The sequence below is a fragment of the Rhododendron vialii genome, chromosome 2a (assembly GCF_030253575.1).
Source record: "Rhododendron vialii isolate Sample 1 chromosome 2a, ASM3025357v1".
NCBI lineage: Eukaryota > Viridiplantae > Streptophyta > Magnoliopsida > Ericales > Ericaceae > Rhododendron > Rhododendron vialii.
Genome location: NC_080558.1, coordinates 7,455,006 through 7,477,902, shown reverse-complemented (window position 1 = coordinate 7,477,902; position 22,897 = coordinate 7,455,006). Strand labels below are relative to the sequence as shown.

Below are 22,897 nucleotides of genomic sequence, written 5' to 3'. Positions count from 1 at the left end.
ACTACTACGGTGATCTCACTCACTATTACCACGCCAATAGTTACTATGGTCATACCAAAATTCACTACTGATTCACCAAAATCTCTACTGCAACATCACATTTTGCTAACGGCACACCAAATTTCATAAATGAATTTACAAATGTCATACACCACCTTTTTCGTGCTGAATATGTTTATAAACACGTATATAATTTAGAATTAGGAATACTAGTATGTAATTGGATTAATAGACGAGTTAGGTTTTAAGGATTAAAAATAAATGGTCGGTCGAATAAGAGTAGTAATCTGACTAATTAGGTAGTAAATAATTAACGATCCATTAAAAGCCCAATCCGTTTTACAACCCGTCCAAACTCATTCAAACCACCCATCTGACACCACCATGATTTTTTTTTGGTCAGCAAGAATTAGCGGGGTGTTAGTTTGTTAGTCAACGAAGGGTTCAGAGACTATTCATAGTCCTGACACCACCATGTTCACTGTAGAGCCGTAAATAATGTTCTCACAATCTTTCGGTAATGTATATTAACTCACTCGCATGAACTAGGGCTGTAAACGAGCCGTGCCGAGCCGACTAAAGCTTTGTCAAGCTCAAGCTCGGCTCATTTACTAAATGACCCAAAGACTTGAGCTTGAGCTCAACTCGAGTCTTAACGAGCCGGGCTTAGTTATTTACTAAACGGGCCTCTTTAATCAAGCCGAGCCTTCCTTAACGAGCCGCGCTCCACTTAGCTCGTTTAGTAAATGTGCCAAAAACTCGAGCTCGAGCTCGAGCTTGGCTCGTTTACTAAATGAGTCAAGTCGAGCCGAGCCGAACTGCTCGGTTCATTTACAGACCTACTCTCATCTATCAATTTGTGTGTAGCCCGTCTACACGGGCCCGAGGACAAAGTGAGGGGCATGCTGTGCACTTACGTGTTTTGCACTATCCGAGCCATCGGATGCACGATCCAACGGCTGAGATTGTACACAACACCCATGCTGTGCACAAGTGCACAGCAGGGGCCCCGGGTTCGCCTGAGGGTGTGTGTCTCTAGGTCGTTGGTGGTGAGGTTTGGGTTGCCCCATGCATTGGATATATACCGAAGAAACGATCCTCCGTCATGGACCAGAACTTGGAACCGTCCTCGATCTGATTTCAAGCCAAAGTCAAAACAAATCACAGGAATGGATACGGTGATGGTTTCTGATGATGATTGTGCCAGAAGAAGGCCCCTTGCACATGCCCGTTCTGTATGTGGTCGCTACCCTGACATTGTTTGGGAGGGATGGCATGCTTCTCTGATTGAATCCAAGACTAAGGGATTGCCAAAAGTTTGAAAGAGAAAGAGGAAGTCTAAGGCTGCATTGAAGGGATCGGGAAGCTCTTTATGCGAGGCCGAGGCCTTGGAACTTGGTTTGTGGTCTGCGGCAAAGCCAGAAGGCAAATGCTCGGAAAAGAAATATCTGATTGCAAAGGCTGTTGCAGCATTAACCTTACGAGGGATGGTTTGCTTTGATTTTCCTAATTGGTAGAAGCTGCCCTCGCTGAAGCTGTATGAATCTGTTCACGACAGTGTGTTTAGCAGTATTAATAGGGAAGTTTGTATTGACCGTTTTTGATCAGGAAGATTTCGAGAGAATATTTAACTTGGAGCGCTCATTGATAGTTACACAAAGTTCTGTCATCGCCTACGGCAATTAAAGCCTGACCGTAGAGATTGATGGCTATATTGAAAGAATTTAAATGCCTAGCGGTGCGGATGTTTCATTTGCAGCTCTTGCCCCTTTTGAAAGTGATGGCTTTGGAAGTTTTGATAGTGAAGTGATCGATGTTGTTGGGGCTGCTTATATCGAAAGAAGAATGCAGGGTCATCGTTTCATCAAATATAGAGCACTTCCTGTTTAGCCTATCACTGTCTAGGGTAAGCTAAGCCTGTCCGGAGGATCCTTGATGGTAAAGGGCTTAACGTAGACGTAACATCGGAAAGCATTCGAAAGTTGACGTTCCTTCGTGGAAAATTTACAATTTATCTGTAAAAGCTGCATTGGAAAATGGTGAACACGTGGTGAGACTCGAGCATTTTGCTTTGGCAGTCATTGCCTGGAAACAGCAAAACGATCCTCCCAGTAAGATGGCAATGGACAAGGAAACTTCTCAGGCTAATGATAGCGTCATGGGAAATGCTGAACTCCTTGAAGCTCTGAAGAACGGGTCCGAGCCTGTAAACAAAAGCTGGAAGTGTGATGGCTTGGCGCGTCTACCGGAAGGATGTTATGATGAGGAAAAATATAAAGCAGTGATGTGTTACGAGGTGGATGGAGCGGTAGAATTGGCTAAGGCCTTTGACAAGGGATTGAGTTTGCCTGCAATCCGTTTAGGAGCATGGTATGGGAAATGAGATTGACATATTTTCATGTCCAGTGCAAAACTAAAGCGGTAAAGCTATTTGCTATACTGGACTAGAAATGTTCAAGTATTATCCAATCCAATTTTATCAAGGGTACGTGCGACCGTTTCATTTTGTAAAAGCGTACTTTTACTCCTAAAAGGAAATTCTTTTGGTGATGCGAGTGAAAACTTCCTCGAACATAATATGTTCATCACCAAAAGAGTACAGCATCATTTTTGACAAAAGTAAGCAAGACCAGATAGCTTAGTCTGTGCCATTCTGAGTAGAAAGTAACAAAACAACACCAAGAAACTAAATGATTTTCTATGGACTATTGAAGTAATCTCTCGCCAATTACGCGGTCACTTGCGTTCTGTATGCACTAGACATTGTTTTGTGTGTCCCGCATGATGTAACAAATAACTGCCTCTTGGACTGACATTGTTTTGTTACTTAAAATTACAGCATTTCCCTTCCATCTCGAAGTCCTGGGCTCATGAGCATGGCATTAGGTATTTGACATCACCGTCAAAAATCCCGACTCTGTCCCTGATTACACAACAGTAATAGAGAACGAGAGAGAGAAATATCTAGCTTCCAAAAACTAACCGACCACTAGCTTTGTAGCTCAACACCCTCTTTAACAGAATTACCAAATCTAAAAACTGACTACTTAAACTAACGATCTGGACACTTTCCGCCGCCTCCAGCATTCATCTCAAGCACCTGAGACACTTCGTACATGGTAGGTCTAGAACGTGGATCAACACGTAAGCACGATATTGCTATATTCAAAATGGAATCCATTCCGTCTTTTAACTTTTGACTAGTAGGAGGCGGAAGACGAGGATCCAGGACGTCTGCTAATTGTATGTGTTCCTTGTCGAGGGGTGAGTGTAGGTTTGAACTGAATTCCCCCGGATGCGATCCCATCAAAATCTCAAGTGCCAAAACACCAAAGCTCAACATGTCACATTTTTCAGTCACTGCCATCGTGAATGATAATTCTGGGTCATCCCAAGGAAAAAAACACAACAATGCCACATGTTAGTTCTCTCACTCACAAATAGATCTAGCTAACAAAATAAAGGATGATCTTTTTTTGCAGCAGCCCCAGATATTAAATTGAGTGATTTTAAACTTGTTTGAACATGTCGAGTTGCTGTCATGCAACCGAAAAGGCTATGTACCAGATATCAAATATCCTGAAACTGAGGTGTTCATTCATATGGAGGCATACGTTATCTTGGACGAAGAACTGGATAGGGGAATATCAATCTTCTAACCAAAATCACTTCGAATCGTGACTAAGACAATATGCAAAGCCTGATAAAAAAAAAGGCTACTTCGGTTCATAACAGAGCATGAAAAAGCCTCATAACCAAGTTTGAGCATGTTTGATTTGATCATAGACAGGTTCCAATTTCATTTAACCGTTCGTTCAAGCCAAAAGCAACACCAGTATGTTGTAAAACAAGACCACAAAAAAAAGCTCATATATAACTAGGCATACAATCTGTTTTCCGAAGGGTGTAAGTATACCATGGCGTTGGCCCTTTTGTTTTGGGTAACTTCGTTATATACGTACCACGATAGTAATTCATACTTCAGAATTCGCAATGGGCTTCACAGCAAATTAAGTACTTTGAAAGATGTAAATTGCATGAGTTCTGTTTTGAAACTTTCCAAAGCACTATTTCAAGTTACCTGGAGCAATGTATCCATATGTGCCAGCAACTGCGGACCAATTTGAAGCATCGGGCTTTAAAAACCTTGCCGTGCCAAAATCTGAGACACAGGCCTCCATTTCCGAGTTCAACAAAACATTCTTGCTTGATATATCTCGGTGAATTATAGGTGGCACGCAGTTGTGATGCAAGTAAGATAAAGCATGAGCCACCCCTCGAGCTACGTTCACTCTCTTACTCCAATCCAACTCCTTGGCTTCTTCCTCTCCCCTCAAAACATCTGCCAAGCTTCCTCTCTCCATGTACTCGCAAACCAAAAATGTGTGCTTTTCATGGAAACAGAAGCCATAGAGTTTCACTATGTTCCGGTGTCTTACTTCTGTCAGAGTTGCTATCTCATTTGCAAAACTCTTGATCTCCCCAATCTCTGAATCTTCATTCATGAATAGCTTCTTGACTGCTACTACCTGTAGATGATTTAGGCAGTAGAATATAGTATTAATAATACAACAAAGATCACAATAACCAGTAGATTCAAAATAGTACTAGGAAGATAAAACTAAAGAAAGACAGTCGATGTGTTCAATGAGAGTCATGACAAGTAGTTCTTTTACATCCAACTCAGGTGATCAGTTGACTCCCTTTGTGACGAACTTATACTACACCAAGAAACATCCGAAAATCTCAACAAATGTCCGACACCCTACACGAATGATGACAGACGGGTGTCAAGCAAGGTAGTTTAAGATTTTGCGCATCAACTCCAAACTTTTGAAGAGAATGCCTACAGAAGAAAAGGCTGCTATCGAAAATCCTATCCCAAAAATCACTCCATGTCCCAACGTCTAGGAGAGAAATACATATAGTCTTTATCCAAAGGGCACAACAAACAGGGTACTTCAACAGAAAGGGTGGATCGGACTTCTTGTCGATCCCTTGGCAATGATCACTGTTAGTTAAAAAGACATTTCTTTTATATTTTATAAACAAACCTTTACACCACCGCGCCAAAACACAAAATATATAATCATACGGAGACGTAACACTTTCAAAAGTACCTGCCCACTTGGTAAGTTGACTTTGTAGACTCTAGCAGATCCGCCCTGTCCAATGCAGTATTCATCGTCAAAATTGTCTGTAGCACGGATGATATCTCCGTACGGAATTTTCCCAGAAAAATTCAGGATTGAAGATATATCCTCTCCCCTGATCACATCTTCTTTCTGATTTCTCCAGAAACTATTTCGACGAAACGCGATAAACCCAACAAGCAAGAGCAAAAGAAACAAGGAGCCTGACGAGGTAGAAATCGCAATAATGATCGACCTCGAGTTTCCTTTATTTCCACCACCCTCGGATGCCGAGTGGCTACATGGTGTCAAACCGTGGATTGGATCCCCACATAGATTCTTGTTATGAGAAAATGCTTCGGGTGGAGACGTAATAAAAACCTTGGAGTCAGGCAGAGGACCCTCCAATTCGTTGAACGACAAATCGATAGCTGACAAGCTGATCATTTCTCTAAACGGTATAGACCCGGAGAGAGAGTTGTGGGAGAGGTTTAAAGCTTCTAGGATAATCAGCTTCCCTAGATGTGGCGAAATCTCTCCAGTGAGAGAGTTGTAACTAAGATCAAGCAGACTTTGTAGAGATTCAAGATTGCCAATCTGATATGGAATGCTCCCATTCAAGTGGTTTTTACTCAGACTTAGAAAGATTAATCTTGACATGTCTCCAATTTGATATGGAATAGGTCCGCTTAGCATGTTCATTGAGAGATCAAGAGAAGCCAAATTGGACAGTCCCCCGATTTCGAATGGTATTTGACCAAAAATGTTGTTGTCACTCAAGTTTAACGACGATAATTTCAACAATTGTCCAGCTTGTGCCGGAATTTTCCCGGATATCTTGTTGGAGGAAAGGTCAAGCACTACTAGTTGGTTCAATTGGGAAATTTCCACTGGGATTTCACCTCCAATAGAATTCCCACCCAAATTCAGCAGTGTCAAGCTACTGCATTCTCCCCATGTGGGTGAAATTTTCCCTTGTAAATTGTTGTGGCTCAAATCGATATAATTGAGATTTGGGTACACTCCGAAATATCGATCAAGATTTCCGGTCAGTTGGTTATGTTCGAGCCGGACTCTGAATAAGGTTGTGCAGTTTTTGAGGCTTACCGGAATTGGACCGGTGATATTATTGTACCCCGCGGTGAAATTCGCTAGCATTCCGCCTTGACACACTTGTGGAGGTAATTGACCACTCAAGTTGTTAGAAAGTAAATGAAAAACTACCAACGATGAAAGATTTCCGATTTCTTCTGGCACTGAACCGGTTAAGTGGTTCGAAAACAGGTTCAAGTTGGTTAACTTGGTCAGAGTGCCGAAACTCTTAGGAATCTGGCCAGAAAATTGGTTTTGGTTAAGATGAAGGAAAGTTATCTTACTCAAGTTACCCAGAGACTGAGGAATTGGGCCATAAAAACTGTTGTTATCCAGAGCCAAGAGAGTCAAATGTTCCAAATTACCCATCTCTGATGGGAGGGGACCACCAAGCAAAGTATCTGTCAAGAGTAGCCTTTGGATGCTAAGTAGGCCGGTTTTCGCCTGACTTGACCCGCGGTCAGGGAATAACCGTGGGTCAAGTTACCTGGTTATAGGATTTCCTGAAAAATCCAACTCGACAACCCTAGTGAGATTCGTGATGGAAAGAGGGATTGTTCCTGAGAAAGAGTTGGCGGAGAGATCAAGATACATGAGGTTCGAAAGTAAGCCGATGTTGGTGGGAATGGTACCATTGAGTTGGTTAACGTACTTTTAGGTCGAGACGGAAGAGGAGAGGGAAAAAAGAGAGGTCCAAATGGTCAAGAGTACGTACCTTGTAGTCCCGTGTAGGCAAGGTTCAGCCGGGTAACATTTCCTGCAGCATTGCATAAAATTCCAAGCCAGTTGCATGGGCTTGAAGCTGAAGAGTTACCATTTGTTTGGTTGAAAATCCATGAGTCGACAATTGTTTGGTTGCGTAGGCTTTGTTTCCACCGGAGAAGCGCTTCGACTTCGGTATTTTGTGGTGGTTGAGCGGTGGAGTGAGGTGGGAAAACCGCGGAAACGGCTGAGAGAGCTATAGCAAGATAGATGAATAGGCTGGGCATTGCGAAAGGTTTGTTTTGTTGGTTAAGTTGGTTTTCCGGGTGCACTTTTATTTCCTCTTTCAAGTGGAAGGAAAGGGAAAATAAAGAGGAAGAAAGTATCTTCTTGAGTTTTTGGGATATTAATCAAATTACGCGCTTAATCTCATCAGCACACAAAACTTTCAAATCTTGGATGCTATGAATCACAAGAAAGAAAAAATGAGAAGAGGAGGGAGAGAGAGAAACAAAACACCCAAATACACGAGATTCACCAACTGCCTACTCTTCGGGACTCAATGGAGAAAATCCTTTAAGTCTCTCTCTCTACAAGTACAACAACTTTACTCTCAAGGATATGGTGTCCTAACCCTAAAAATAACTGAAATTCTTATATATGGGATACTCCCATCCAAAGACAAGCACAAATACAAAAAAAGTAATATGATGAACACATGAATATATATACAGGGAAAATCTAAAAAACGGGTAAAAATCGCGAGAGAAATCGAAAACTATAATTAACTTGTGTGATTACAATCGATATTACTCCAAAATTGAAACTCTTCACAATTGACCTAAGACCGATTGCTGACTCCTCATTCACCACACCCAATATTTGACTATCGCTGCCTTGACTCCTGATCAAGCAGTGCCGGCTAATAAGTTTTGGAGGCCGGAAGGGAACTCATTGAATGCGGCTTCTTTATATTTTTCATTCAAAAGTTGATCTACAAAGAGTTTCATAAAAAAATTTATAAAAAAAAACATTACAAATGATTTATTATTACAAAATATAAGCACATAGTTATAAAAAAAAATATGTAGAAAAAAAAAAGATTAAGTGCTCCAATTTTGAATCCGTTTGAACCAATGCAAAGATTTTATTATTTTAATCATATTATTCTAAAGTGACATAATTAAATTTTACTTTTAGGACTTTTGTAATTAAATTTCTGCTCCATAGGATTGCAAATAAGAATGACAAGGGTTTCTTCTGCCTCCCAAAACGCTATCATTCAAGGGCTGGGTAGGGGGCTGCTGCCTCCCATGAACAGCAGAGCCTCCGCATCCCTAAGTTAATGTTTTTCTAAATAGAGTAACATCAAGTATATAATTATATATCAAACCACAACGGTGCAATTGTACTACAGTACCATGCTTCGCAAATTCACGAACTAACTTAGTTTTTTTTTATTTTTACATTTTCACACCCGATAGGTAGGAGGATGAACAAAATTCAAAACAGTATATATAGTAGCTTTGTGCCTTGTAGTATTGAGATTCAAATGCCAACATCAATCGATCGAGACATCGCGGGCATCCATCACGCCAATGTACGTCTTTTTTTCCGGAATTAGGTTGAATTTGTGATTGTGGATGTTCAGCTAGCTAGCATATAATCAAGGATTGTGGCCCCACGGATTGTAATGATGACTACCTGTTGGAACTACACAAATTACATAGTAGTAAGTATTTTTCAAACAATAGCCATGTAAATTTAAAGGCTGATCAGTTATCAATGAGGTAACGCAATCTTGGATATGGTACGAATTAATTGGACAAGTATTTTTTATTTTTTATTTTTTGTAATATGAATTGGATTCCACAATGTCATTTTCGAATATTAGGAGAACATGAGTGGTAAATAGTATTGGAGTATTATTTTTCAACGAATCTGATTTTTTATTTATTCATTTTAAAGGTATATCGGGGCATATAACTCACCCCCTTGCATGTTCACCGGATTCCAAATTACAGTAGATAACTAAATTTGCAAATCCATTTCATTTTCTTGCAGACTGAAAAACTATATCTACAAATGTACAATTCAACTGGCAGCTAAATGCTGATTAAAAAAAAAAAAAAACTGGCAGCTAATACTTTTGCGACTCCCTTTTTCGTTAATTTGTATGATGAATAATTCAAGCGTAAGTCTCTCCATGTTGATTGAAGTTAATCTTAAAAATGAAGCACAACTTGATTGATCGATGAAAATGAACCACAAGCGAGGTAGTATGAAAAAGGAACAGATGAATCAATCCGCAAAAACAATATACAGCACAAAACAATCACACAAGGGAAAACAACAAGGTATGTGTGATTCACCAATATGCCTAGGTTGGGATAGATCATGTGCAATAGCTTTGTTGGTTTAGTAAAATGTGTATAAACCTCTTTGTTTTTACTCAGAGTGTCCGGACCATCTTAATTTCTGAAACACCAATTTTCCTGTCAACTAGCGGGTGACTAGTTTAAAACCCCGTAAATTTCCTATAAGCTGGCACATTGAAAATTAATGGCACCTGAACATTTCGAAAGTGAAATCTGAAAGGGAAAAAAATCCCTGAACTCAGGCCCTAGACGAACATGCCAACACTTTGGGTTCCTAAATTATGTAAACCTAGAGGCCTCCAGCAACACCATTTGGAATGCACATAAGTGCCAGGAGAAAGAGAGTCAAGAATTCAACTACTCTTAGAATGTGTTGACCTAATTATTCTACGAATATTGACTTTTGCTATGGAAAACCGAAACTATGTAACTTACAATATTTTTGAGCGTGAGATGTCTCGACCAGTTCCCTAACAGCCACCTGAAAACCCAAGAGAATGATAGAGATCAAAAGGGCTTGCAAAACAACAAAATGCTTGCTTGAAGCCATTTTTCTCAGTATATGGAAAGGGTAATTGTGGTTTACCCTTTATATAGCCAAAAAGATATAGGACTGGCATTCAGTTTCCACCAACTGGTCCAACTTAATTTCGGAAACAGATCCTCTTCAATTCATGTTTCGAACTGGATGAGATAGTTGAAATTTGAACTGTCCAATACTGCAATTATGCTTCGGAACTCAACCCATGTTTATCCTCTAAAAAAATGTCGTTCAATATTAAAATAAAAAGTATAGTACTTTCTTTCATTCATAATTTTTTTTAATAGTTTTGCCCCAAATTAAAATTTTTCACTAGTTCTTTAATATGTGCAAAAAGTTTGGAAAAAAAATGTAAATCCCTAGCATGAGCAATTTCGTCATTACAGAGGAATTGGGTTTTGATTGCATCGTGTTTGAAGGAGATTCCAAGCAGGTGGTGGCGGGGCTAGGATTTTGACTTTGGGGGGCCGGATTAATAAACTTTTTTTTTATCGAAACGTATACTTATTATAGCATAAAGTTTTTGTTTTTCCCATACATTACATTTGTAGATTGAAATGATTCTAGCGAAATGCAGTTAAAGTATACAAATCATTTTGTTTTTTTCTTTAGGCCACATCAACTGTCACATGCTAATTTTTCTATTTATGAAAGAAATTGAGACATGAAAATGTAAAATAACTTGATTTTTTATCAAATCAAACCAAAATTATTAAGATTATAAGTAACTATACACGAATAATTATCTATGATATTTAAAATCAGGTATATACAAAATAAAAAATTTAAAACTCAGGAGCTCGAGGGAGCATAACAAATTAGTTGTGGTTTTGGCAAACATCAATCGTGTTCAGTCTATTCTTACAAAGTCCTTGGTGCAGTTTGTTCGACGTGGTGGCAATGAAATTGCTCATTGCTTGGCTCAAAGTGCTGAGAGAGGGAGTCATTCTTGTACTTGGTAATTTATCCCAATTATTACTTTTGTCCTCCCTTAAGAAGGACGGATGCCCTATTTGATGTTTTGAACTTTGCTTCTTCTGTAATCAAGATCCTATCATTTTGAAAATAAATAAATAAATTTCACCATTAGATCCATTGACTCAGAGTTCTCTCGCCATGTCCATTCTCTTGCGTTGTGAATATCCTGGAATAATCGCATTCCGTGTAACAAAATTCTCTTCCGGCATTTCGTGGAAAATTAATTCGACAAAATTTGGGTCAGGGATGATAATTTTGAACCTTAGTCTCCGTAGTCCATACATTTTTTCCCAGTTTTTTTTTTTTCACAAATTAAAGAACTCATGAACAATATTGAAACAGTGGCCCCCCTAGCCTATACCTATTTTGTTGCCGATCATGCCTCCAAATCGCCAAATGACATCAGAAAAGACAGGCCTAAAGACCCAATTCAATTTCTGTGCATATTACCATACTTCCTTCATTGATAGTCCAGAGTATCGATATGCACAACAATCTAAAAAAATTATGAATGGACATACTTTACTTTTTGTTTCACTATTGCACGACCTTTTTTTAAGAGTATATAAGCAATTTGAGATGAGTTGAATACGCATGACTCCATAGAAAAAAATTAGGGGTGAAAGTCATCCCGTTTAATGGTTTAGGGGTGTTCCGTTCGTTAGTACATGGTTTGTTCGTTTTTTTTTTTTTTTTTTAAATTAAGCATAAGAACTAACTTGGGTTGCGTTAAGAGTGGTTCCATTAACCTCCTCATAGCGATTAGGTCCAACAATGTTCGGTGATTAATTACTCATTCCATGCCCCAACAATAAATAAATTAATATTTCAAATAATAGGCCTCATGTTACTATTTCGTCCAAGGCCTCAGAATGAATTCAGCTGTGCCTGACTTTCCTTGAAACCCCTCTGATCCCTTGCAGCCACGTTTAAAGTATGTCACATGTAGCCTCTCTCTCTCTCTCTTTTTTTTATCTATAATCGTGTAATCTTTTTATTGGGACCGTTGTCGTGAGAGTTAATTTAATTTTTGAATTGTAGAGTGGAATTAATCTCATTCTGATACCATAGTAAAACATTATGTACAATTCATAAGCTTAAGTTATTTCGTCAAAAAACGAGATACTTTCAGCGATGAAAATATATTTCGTCACAAAATGGGTATTTTTGGTAATGTAGACACCCCATTCTGGACTGTCCAGATAACGTTATTTGTCGATCTTATATTTCCCCAATGATGATTTTAGTCGAAAACAGTTTAAGGACGAAAGGGTGGTTGAGCTTTGAGCGTCCCGAACCTCTCTCAAAACACCTTTCAAAACCCTTCAAACCAGAGCCAAACAGCCCCAGCAAAACCCAACTGGCATACGCCAGTGTACTGGAGGCGTACGCCGGTCACCTGCCACGTGTCAGTCATCGACCAGTGGCCCATCTTGTACTGGCGCACGCCAGTTACTAGTGGCGCACGCCAGTCAAACCCAGTCAAATCAACTTTATCCAGCCACTTGGGCGGGACTTTTGTGCCACCCTGACGTCGGCCACAGTGTCCCTGATGACCGCTTTCGGCCAGGCCCGCTCCCCCTCTCTCCTACACCCCCCATCAAGGCAAGTCCCATGCATTTAATGCATGGGAGGCTCCAACCTTACCTTAAACAGCCAAACAGGGCCTTAGACCAGACTGATCTCAGTCACTCCCCCCTCTATAAATACCCCCCTTGCATTCATTTGCAAGGGGGTTGGCCTCATTAAGAAGCACAAAGCTTTCTTCATCTCTCTTCTTGCTCTCTATTTCTCTTCTTCCATTGAAAGAGAAAGGAGAACCACCCATCTCCATACACCCTGCTGACATACAGCCACCTTCTTAGCCTCCATCTTCAATCCATAAGCTCAATATCTCCTCCAAACCTCCATACAAAAAGGTATACCACCTTTACGTTCTTTTCTGTTTTCGATCCCTGAGGGGAGCCAGCAGGGCCCAGGCTAGTAAACAATACTAGTCCTGGCCTTGAAATGGCAAAAATATGACAATCGTATCAGATGAAACATGGCGCACGCCAGTACGTCTATGCCGTACGCCAGTAATGGAAGTATGGGCACAACTGGCGTGGGGATCATGGATCGTCATTCCTCTTATTTTATCTTTCTGTCGATCACCTTAGCATGCTAATAACCGGTTTACTGCTTTCCATGTTTAGAGCTGTTTAGTGGTAATATCTTATCTTTTCCATTTCTGTCATATAAAGGCCTCTGGGATCCTTCTGGTCATGTTCCAGAACCCAGATGATGCAAAGCCAAACACTGGAATCAAATGACAAGTGGCGTACGGCAGTAATACACTGGCGTACGGCCGTAGTCCTCTGGGTCCAGTGACTGGCCCTTGCACCTGAAGCGTAAGCTAGGCCTATCTTCTGTCCCGCACTGTTTTGGGATGCTCTGCTTTCTTTCCTGGTCTAAAGCCATTCATTTTTTTCCTGTGACTGTGTATATTCTGCTATATTAAACTGCGTGGTTTGCCCTGGGTGTGCGCTGGTCCTTTTCCAGAGCCCAGAGGGTTGCAAACAAAGACTGAGAGATCCAACAAGTGGAGTACGCCAGTTTATATGTGGCGTGCGCTGGTTTCGTCACCATGCAGTGGCTCGACCAGTGCATGTTGGCAGAATCTGCTCACGTCACCTTGTGACAGCGTACTGCAGTTTGCTCGGGATACTCAGTGCTTGTTCTCAATCTATACTTAGCATCGCAATCAAATCATTCATAGGCATTTTGTCACATAAACTGCAATTTGTTACCGCTTTCGCCCCCATTAACTGTTCCCCCGCCCTAACTGGCTAAAAAATGATGAAATGAGAGAAAAATGCAAATGCTTTATAAAATGCCTGAGTAGAGACCGATCTCCGGATTGGGCGAGAGGGGTGCCATAAAACCCTTCCCCTCTCGTAATCTGGCTCCCGAACCTCAGATATCGAAGGTGACGACGGACCGGTCTACGCCTTTTCAAAATCAAACAAGCGTGGTAAAAACGTTTTCGAGTTCGGTTCCTTGGGTGTTCCTACCGCTAAAACCCGAGTGGCGACTCTGAATCAAGGCATTTCGCCGCGCATTTTCCAAAGAGGGCCGCGCCCAGTCTTTAAGAAATGGGAACCCAAAGATCGAGCGATTTTTCGGGGCGCGTGCCCACAGTGGCGACTCTGCTGGGGAACATTGCGTTGGTTGATATTTGGCGATTAATACATAATTGAACAATTCTCAAAAGCTTGTCAAAACAGTACGCTTCGCGCTGCTGAAGAACGGAATGGTAACGTAACAGGATCTCAGCATCCGACCAATCCGAACTGGGGCTTTTACTATTGTTCTCTTGTGTAGTTTTCTCCAAAATATCAATTAACAAAAGTGAGCCAAGCTTCAAAAGGCGTTTGTTTTCAAAGGTGTTGCATTTTTCTCTCATCTAATCATTCTTCGGCATTCTCCGTTCGTATCGATGGTTGGTCAGCCCCGTTGAGGTGTTTTGGGTAACCGGCACAGTTTACTGGAGCCCGGGGTCCTCGAATGCCCAACAACCTTGGACGATGATGAGTCGTACTACCGTTCGACCTTTGCTTTGCTCCACGCGTTGCAATGGGAGGTATATCGCGGCTCTAGTCAGAGGAACCCCTTTAAGCCAAAACCGGCCTCTACAGCGTGTACAAAGCATTAGCACCTTTCAACCTAAGACAGGAACCCGCAGGGTAGGATTACTTGCTTCTCACCCCATATCCTATCTATGTGTTATCGCTTTCCATATCGCATGCCTGTACATACATTCATGATCGTTTCGCGTAGGAGCATGCTAGGGCGGCTTTTAGGATGTCTTTTGTCGAGTCTGTCTTGCGCCCACTCGGCGTTTGCCTTGGACCGATGACGAGTCGTGCATCTCGATGTTGCACGTTACCAGAATTTTCAAATCCTTAGTCAATGGAACTTCGGGAAATCGATACTTCCTAAGTCCTTGTCTCAAACCCCATCGAGGTTTCAAACCGAAAACTAGGAACAACGGAGAGAATGGCATGATGCTTACACCACTCGGGTTAAAAGTGCTAACCACTTACACCAGGCTCCGGCACAGTGCTACTTACGCCATTTCGGTTACGGTATCATGACATCTACACCGAGTTGTTCCAAAATCAAACTTTGAAACTTCGAGAAGGGAGAAAGTCAAAGACTTAGGCTGTTTTGGCATCCCTTAGTAAACATTCGATTCAATCAAGGATACACTGTCGAAAAGAAAATCCGAGGATTCCATGGCAACCGTCCGAATGGTGTAAAGCAGACTCCCCCTAGTTCTAGAGTCTAGGAGGACACCGACGACGTTGGCATGATCATTTTTCAATTCCCGTCTATTCTTTCAAATAAAATGACTGCAGGCTGTCACTGAGCTCTTGTACTTTGCCGTCTAGTCATGCCGATGTCAAAGCAGAATTCCGAGATCAAGAGCCAAACCTACTTGGGACCGTCCGTCGAGTCTGTTTGAGGATCTGATTTGGGGTTCGTTTTTCAGTCGACCGCAACGGAAGCTCTGGCCTGCACTGTGTCACGAGAGGATTCGCCACCGACTACTCCGCACGAGTCCCCTCCGTCTACTCCATCTCCGCCAGCATCTCCCAAACCTGTTAAAATAGAAGTACTAGCCATGGCGGATGTCCCACCTCCGAATCTTGCAATCGTCCTAGCCGATCTACAGCGCAACCTGGCCATCATGCAACAGAGAGCCGACCAGGCCGACGCCTCTATGGCCAATCTCCAAACCCTAATCGAGGAGCGACTTCCCCTGGTAGCAGGAGGGGAAGGCGGTGAAAGGCGTGAACAGGGAGCCGCCGGCCAAGAGGAACCATTGGTTGAGAACCCCGCTCCAAGCCCAGAAATGGCAGCTTTGGTCGCCAAGATGGCCAAGTTGGAAGAAGCCGTCGCCAAATCTGAAAGAAAAGGGTCGGGAGCGCTAGACATGGACCGCCTCTGCCCATTTCCGAATGCTCGGCTGCCCGATCGGTTTAAAATGCCCGACTTTGCAAAATTCGACGGCAGCGGAGACCCGAAAACTCACTTGTTGGCCTATCATGGAGCCATGAAGCTGCATGGCGTCGAGGAGGATGCCATGGCTCAGCTATTTCCGCAAACTCTGGCCGGTCCCGCTTTCCAATGGTTTCTGTCCCTCGACATCGCCAAGAGGCGGACCTGGGAGGACATCGGCACGGCCTTCAATGCCCAGTATAGCTACAACGCCCAGCTCAAAATGACCACTCGGGAGTTGGAATCCACCAAGATGACTGCAAAGGAGTCCTTTGCAGACTTTATCCAAAGATGGAGAGCCAATGCCGCTCTCATGCCCGACCGCCCAAGCGAGAAGGATCAGATCCGCATCATCTCCCGTAATCTGCAGCCCGACTTCGCCAAAAACCTTGTGTTGGTTCAGGGCGCAAACTTTGAAACCTTCTATGACTCCGGGCTGGCCATCGAAGAAGCCCTTCAAACCGGCGTTCTGCCTAGGAGTGACAATTCCTCCTCCACTTCAGCCTCAAAATCAAAGCCTCGTGCATACACCGGGAACAGCACTGCTTTGTTCGGTGGCAACAGCTACGCCAACGCGAACTCTGCCAACAACCCCTCTACCCAAAACTCTAACCACATTGCCGACATTAACCAAGTTCAAACCCTTCAAAGACCCCGAAACCGCAACCAACCTCGTAACTTCGCCAACTTCGAGGCACCTCTCTCCTCGGTGTTGGAGAAGCTAATCAAAACCGGGCACCTCAGGCCTCTAGCCCCAACTCCACTTCCTCAAAATCCACCCCCTAGCCATAACCCCAACGCTTTCTGTGCGTACCATCAAATGCCCGGCCATTACACCGATTCATGCTACCGCCTCCGTCATGCGATACAGGATTTGGTGGACAATGGCACCCTTCCAACTCCACCCGCAAAGCCCAATGTCATTTCCAACTCCTTACCCAAGCATGACCCTAACCCTCGAGTGAACCAGATAAACCTTAGCTCCACCATATTCAACCCTACCGACCATATTACCTCAACCTTCAACCAAAAACCAATTGTACCCTTCCCCTCCGAACCAAGCATTAACATGATGGCGGCCGGTTGGGCCATGGAGGACAGAGCCAAGGAGTGGGAAGAACTTTGCAGTGATTGGACTGAACAGTACAACATGGGATTCCCCGCGCACCCTCAGGTCAATCAGGTATGGCTAGACCAGTGGCAGGAAGAATGGAACGTGGCGCAGGCTGACCCTCTGGATGGTCTCTCTCTGTTCGCGCTCTTTCACCAGCCCGAATTAAACCCCGTCGAAGTGGAAGCCGAGGAGTACGTGTGGGATCCACAGCCTGGTGGATGGCAATTGGGTCAAGGCCTCGAGGCGGATGTGGACCAAAACGACTTTGATGAGAAGTACTGGGACCAGTTCCAAGAGGGAGAGGTTGTGCCCGAAGTTCGTCGCCCGCTAGGCGCCATGTTACCCTTGGTAAATGCTATTGCTGACACGCTCGACCGTCGCATCCATGAGTGTGATATTACCCTCGACGTTGTTTCTGTGGAACGGCCGCGTCCTGTCATTACAGCCCCCGGGGATGACTGCTCAATCATGATTCTAGATGCGCTTCCGGCCGACCTCTGGGATGCGGAAGAAGCTATTAAGACCTCACCGCCCGCTGATATTTGGGACGTCGACAACATTGTCGACCTCAACATGGGGAACGAAGTATGGACCGTCAATACTGCTCTCGTCGATGGAGGATTTTGGGACGTTCCATTCGTCACTAACCCAGGAGCACCATTTGAAGAAGAGGCTGCACAGGATCCCGCCTTTTGGGAGGGTCTAGTGATGAAGGATTTGGAATGGGATACCGCTCTGGGGACAGATTCGACTGCAACGGTGGCATCAACGGACAAAGGGAAGCGCAAGCTGGAAGAAGTACCAGCCGATCTGTGGGATTCTATTGACTCATCATCTTGGTGGGACGTGGCCAATGTCACTAGGAGCGGCCGAGTGTTTCAGCCCTCCAACCTCCAGGCGGGAAGCTCGTCCAATCCGCCCGGTCAGAAAGCCACTGTTCCCGCTGCTCAGCAAACTGATCCGCTCTTTCCGAATGGGGCTCCAGAAGAAGACGCCATTTTGAAACAGCTCGAACGGATTCCTGCCGCCGTCTCTATCTGGGGTCTGATATCGTCATCAAAGGAGCATCGTGAGAAGCTGTCTTCCGCATTGGCCCGGCTCACTGTACCGATCGACATTACCCCCGAGGCCATGATTGCTCTCGTGCTACCACTTCTCTCTAAACACTCCGTCATTTTCACTGAGAGGGATCTGCCCGTTGAAGGAACTGCTCACAACCGCCCGCTGCACATCACCATCAAGTGCCGGGGACATTGGGTGCCAACCGTGCTAATTGACAACGGCTCAGCTATCAACGTTTGCCCGATGAGGGTTGCCTACCGTTTGGGATTCGCAAAGAGCGACCTAACGCCCTCCAATCTGGCCGTCAAGGCATATGACAGCACTCGCCGCATGGTGGAAGGAACTCTGATGCTGAAACTGGATGCTGAGGGTTTCGAAATGGATGTAGAGTTCCACGTGGTTGACGTCCCCGCCACCTTTAACCTGCTGCTGGGCAGACCTTGGCTTCATAGGGCCGACATTATGGCTGTACCTTCAACCCTACACCAGAAAGTCATGCTGGGGCTGCCTACCGGAACCTTAACAATCTGCGCGGACTCTGGGATCCGCCCGCTCACGGATGACGGCACGCCTGTCTTGGGCATTATGCACGGGGAAGAAGACTCGGACTTCGGGGGTTTCTCTTTCGACACATCTGGCTCAGTCCTCGCCATTGCCATGGATGATGACTTCACCATAAGCTCAACTGTCCTCGAAATGATGAGGAAGATGTCATTCATGCCGGGCCTAGGACTCGGGGCCAACCAACAAGGGATCGCCGAGTTCCCTGTCTTTCCTTCCAACAACGGCCGCTTTGGTCTTGGTTACACTTCACCGGCCAAAGACGCCGAAAAGAGGAAAGACACGGGAAAACCTCGAACCCTTTTTGGTAACCCCGACAGCTACTTTGTGCGAGAGGGAGGAGGCTCTGCTTATTCGGGACAGATAGAGCCGTTTTGGGATCCGGAGACTTCCACTTGGCTACCGGGATTTGAAATCTTTGCTGCGGACACCTGGCCCGATGAGGAGACAGCCGAAGAGAAACTGGCCGAAAAGGAATTCAAGAAGCAGTTGGGTCAAGCCAAGGGAGAGTTTGACTGGCTGAAGGCTTTTGATCAAGGCGATCTGGAGATGTTGTTCTCCCAAGTAGGTTTGGTTGGCAAGGGCGAAGAAGCTGAAGTGCTGATGCTCGGGCCCGACTCCTCAGATGCTCTCGAGGATCCTACCTTTCTCATCGTGAAGGCACAGGGAAGTCTCAATAACTGCATTTTCACTCCGCGTCTAACATGCATTGACGATGAGTCTGAGTCTGACACAGAGTCTGTCAAGTCTAAGTCTAGCTCAGAGTCGGAGCTTGTGCCTCTTGGCCCTCCACGTCGTAGCTTTTACTTCGAGTTCGAGTCTGTTGTACTTGGCAACCCCGTGGGGTTTTATGAAATGCATGATCCTACTTCTGACTACTTTGCTAGCTTCTATATAAACTGTGTCGACCCTGACGATGAAGGAACAAACTTCGACGGGGACATCCCGGCTGAGTTGCGTTCCCTCATCGAAAAGGAAGACGAAAGGCGTGCTCAGCCTCTAAAAGAAGAAGTAATTTGTGTAAATTTGAAAAACGAGGATGACCCCCACATGATGCAAATCGGTGCAAATCTATCCCCGGAAAATCATGCCGGAACTATCGAGCTACTCAAGGAATTTCCCGAGGTTTTCGCGTGGTCTCACAAGGATATGCCCGGCATTGATCCTGAAATAGTGCAGCATCGAATCCCGTTGGAGCCTGGGGCTGTCCCCGTCAAACAGAAGCTCCGCAGAATGAGGCCGGATTGGGTTCAGAAGATCAAGGAATAGGGTTACTAAACAGATTGATGCAGGGTTCATAAGGGTTGCAGAGTACCCCAGATGGGTGGCCAACATTGTGCCCGTTCTTAAGAAGGATGGAAAGATCCGAGTCTGCGTCGACTTCCGGGACTTAAACAAGGCAAGCCCCAAAGACAGTTTTCCCTTGCCGCACATTGACGTGCTTGTGGACAACACGGCGGGGCATGCCTTGCTCTCTTTTGTCGACGGATTCTCCGGATACAACCAGATCTCTGTGGCACCCGAGGACCAAGAGAAAACGACATTTGTCTCGGAATGGGGGACTTACTGCTATGTAAAAATGCCGTTTGGGCTGAAGAACGCCGGGTGCACTTTCCAACGGGCTCAAACGACCTTGTTTCACGATTTTATCCATAAGACTGTCGAGATCTACGTCGATGACATGATCGTGAAGGCAAAGGAGGAAAAAGACTATCTTCCGACACTCAGGCAATTTCTCGAAAGGCTCCGCAAATACAATGTGCGCCTGAACCCGCAAAAGTGTACGTTTGGGGTCACGTCAGGCAAAATGTTGGGGTTTCTGATCACCGCGAGGGGAATTGAAGTGGATCCTTCCAAAATCAAAGCAATCCTTGAGATGGAGCCACCCAAGTCTGAAAAAGGTGTGCGAAGTTTTCTAGGGAAGGTCCAGTTCATCAGCAGGTTCATCTCCAAGTTAACTCTAACCTGCGGGCCGTTATTCCATTTGCTCAAAAAGGGGGTCCCATTCGAATGGACGGAGAAATGCCAGACCGCTTTCGAGTCTATTCAGAGGTATTTGCAGAACCCACCGGTACTGATGCCGCCAACACCGGGTCGACCTTTGATTCTCTATCTGTCCGTTTCTTCAACAGCTATGGGATGTCTGCTAGCACAGGAAGGAAGCAATGGGGTCGAGAAGGCTGTGTACTATCTGAGCAAGAAGATGGTCGGATCTGAGGAGCGCTATACCCCTCTCGAAAAGACGTGTTGGGCGTTAGTTTGGGCTACAAGAAAGCTTAGACACTACATGCTAGCCTATTCGGTGAGACTGATCTCTCGGATGGATCCTATCAAGTATCTGTTCGAGAAGCCTGCACTCACCCATAAGCTAGCACGTTGGTTGCTTCTGCTGGCTGAGTTCGAACTCCAACATGTCACGAGAAAATCTGTAAAGGGGCGCGCTGTGGCCGAATTTTTAGCCGACCACCCGATCTACGGCCCGGAAGATGTGGATTTCACATTCCCCGACGAAGAGGTTCTAACAGTGGTCGAGGAAGTATGGACGCTCTATTTTGATGGGGCTGCTAACCAAAGGGGATTCGGGATCGGAGTATTGTTGATCACGCCCGCCGGTGCTCACATTCCTCTCGCCTTCAAACTGAATTTCGATGTCACCAACAATCAAGCCGAGTATGAGGCCTGCATCGTCGGAATGGAAGCTGCCATCGCTTTAGGGGTCGAGAAGTTGGAAGTAATTGGCGATTCGAACTTGGTGGTTTCCCAAGCCAATGGAGATTGGAAGGTTCGTGAGGAAAAGCTGAAGCCTTATCACCAAGATTTGGAAGAACTGATTCCTCGCTTCAATAAGGTGACTTTCACCCATGTCCCACGCTTGAGGAATCAGTTCGCCGATGCCTTGGCGACTTTGGCTTCAATGATCGAACTTCCAATAGGAGTTAAGCTGCGGCCAATTGTGATTGAACAGAGGGACTTGCCCGCTTACGAGTATATCAACGCCATTGATGATGTCGATGATAGCCTACCCTGGTACCATGACATTTGGAACTTTGTGGAGCGCGGGGAGTTCCCTATTGAGGCCACGAAGAAGGACCGGATCGCCTTACAGAGGCTGGCTTCTCAGTACATCATCTGTGGGGGGGAAGCTGTATCGAAGGTCGCACTGTGGGATGCACAAGCTCTGTGTCAACGGCGTCGAGGCAACAAGGATAATGGAAGAGGTTCACGAAGGAGTCTGCGGGCCTCACATGAGCGGCGTCATGCTCGCTAGGAAAATCCTCAGGCAGGGTTACTACTGGTCTACAATGGAAACGCAGTGCATCGACTATGTCCGGCGCTGTTACAAGTGTCAAATCCACGCGAACTTGCAGCATGTCCCTCCGTCTAAGCTGTATGGCATGACTTCGCCATGGCCGTTCTCTGTTTGGGGCATCGATGTTATCGGGATGATCAGACCGTCTGCTTCAAACGGCCATAAGTTCATACTAGTAGCGATAGACTATTTCACCAAGTGGGTCGAGGCCGAATCCTACAAGACACTGACAACGGTTCAAGTTGCTCAATTCATTCGAAAGAACATCATTTACCGGTACGGGGTTCCTCAGGCATTTGTATCCGATAACGGGAGCCATTTCAAGGGGAGGGTTCTGGAGCTCTTCGAGGAATTTGGTATCGAGATCCATCATTCAACGACCTATCGCCCGCAAACAAATGGGGCGGTCGAAGCTGCAAACAAGAATGTCGAGATGATCATCAAGAAGACTGCCGAGTCTGCAAGGGATTGGCACGAGCAGCTGCCACTCGCCCTCTGGGGATACCGGACATCTATTCGAACTTCAACGGGTGCAACTCCCTTCTCTCTAGTCTATGGGATGGAGGCAGTACTTCCCATCGAGCTCGAGGTACCATCGCTGAGAATCATGGTTGAAAGCGGTCTTGAGGAATCTGACTGGTTAAGCGGAAGGTTTATCGAGTTGATGCTGTTTGATGAGAGAAGACTCCGGGCTTTGTATCATGTTCAGGGGTATCAGCGTCGAATTGCCCGCGCATTCAACAAAAAGGTGAAGTCCAGGGGCTTGGTCGAAGGAGACATGGTCACAAAGGAGATCCGGGCTCCAGTGTTTGATCCTCGTGGGAAATTCAGGCCGAAGCGATCCGGGCCATACATCATCAAGACCGTCCTATCCGGGGGTGCTGCTAAGCTCATCGACCTCGACGGCAATGAATTCAACACCCTGGTCAACCTGGATCAGCTCAAGCGTTATTTTCCCTGAGAGATGCTCGTTGGGTCGAAAAC

General features: G+C 44.9%; 1 non-coding gene and 1 pseudogene across 1 annotated transcript; both read right to left on the bottom strand.

The window, feature by feature from the left end:
- Positions 1 to 2,662: 2,662 nt before the first annotated feature.
- Positions 2,663 to 7,228, bottom strand: LOC131318093 (MDIS1-interacting receptor like kinase 2-like; annotated as a pseudogene).
- A 3,957-nt stretch (positions 7,229 to 11,185) lies between these two features.
- LOC131318271 (small nucleolar RNA snoR100) lies at positions 11,186 to 11,289 on the bottom strand. Its single transcript, XR_009197598.1, has one exon. It is a non-coding gene; the product is annotated as a small nucleolar RNA snoR100 (small nucleolar RNA).
- Between the last annotated feature and the right edge of the window lie 11,608 nt (positions 11,290 to 22,897).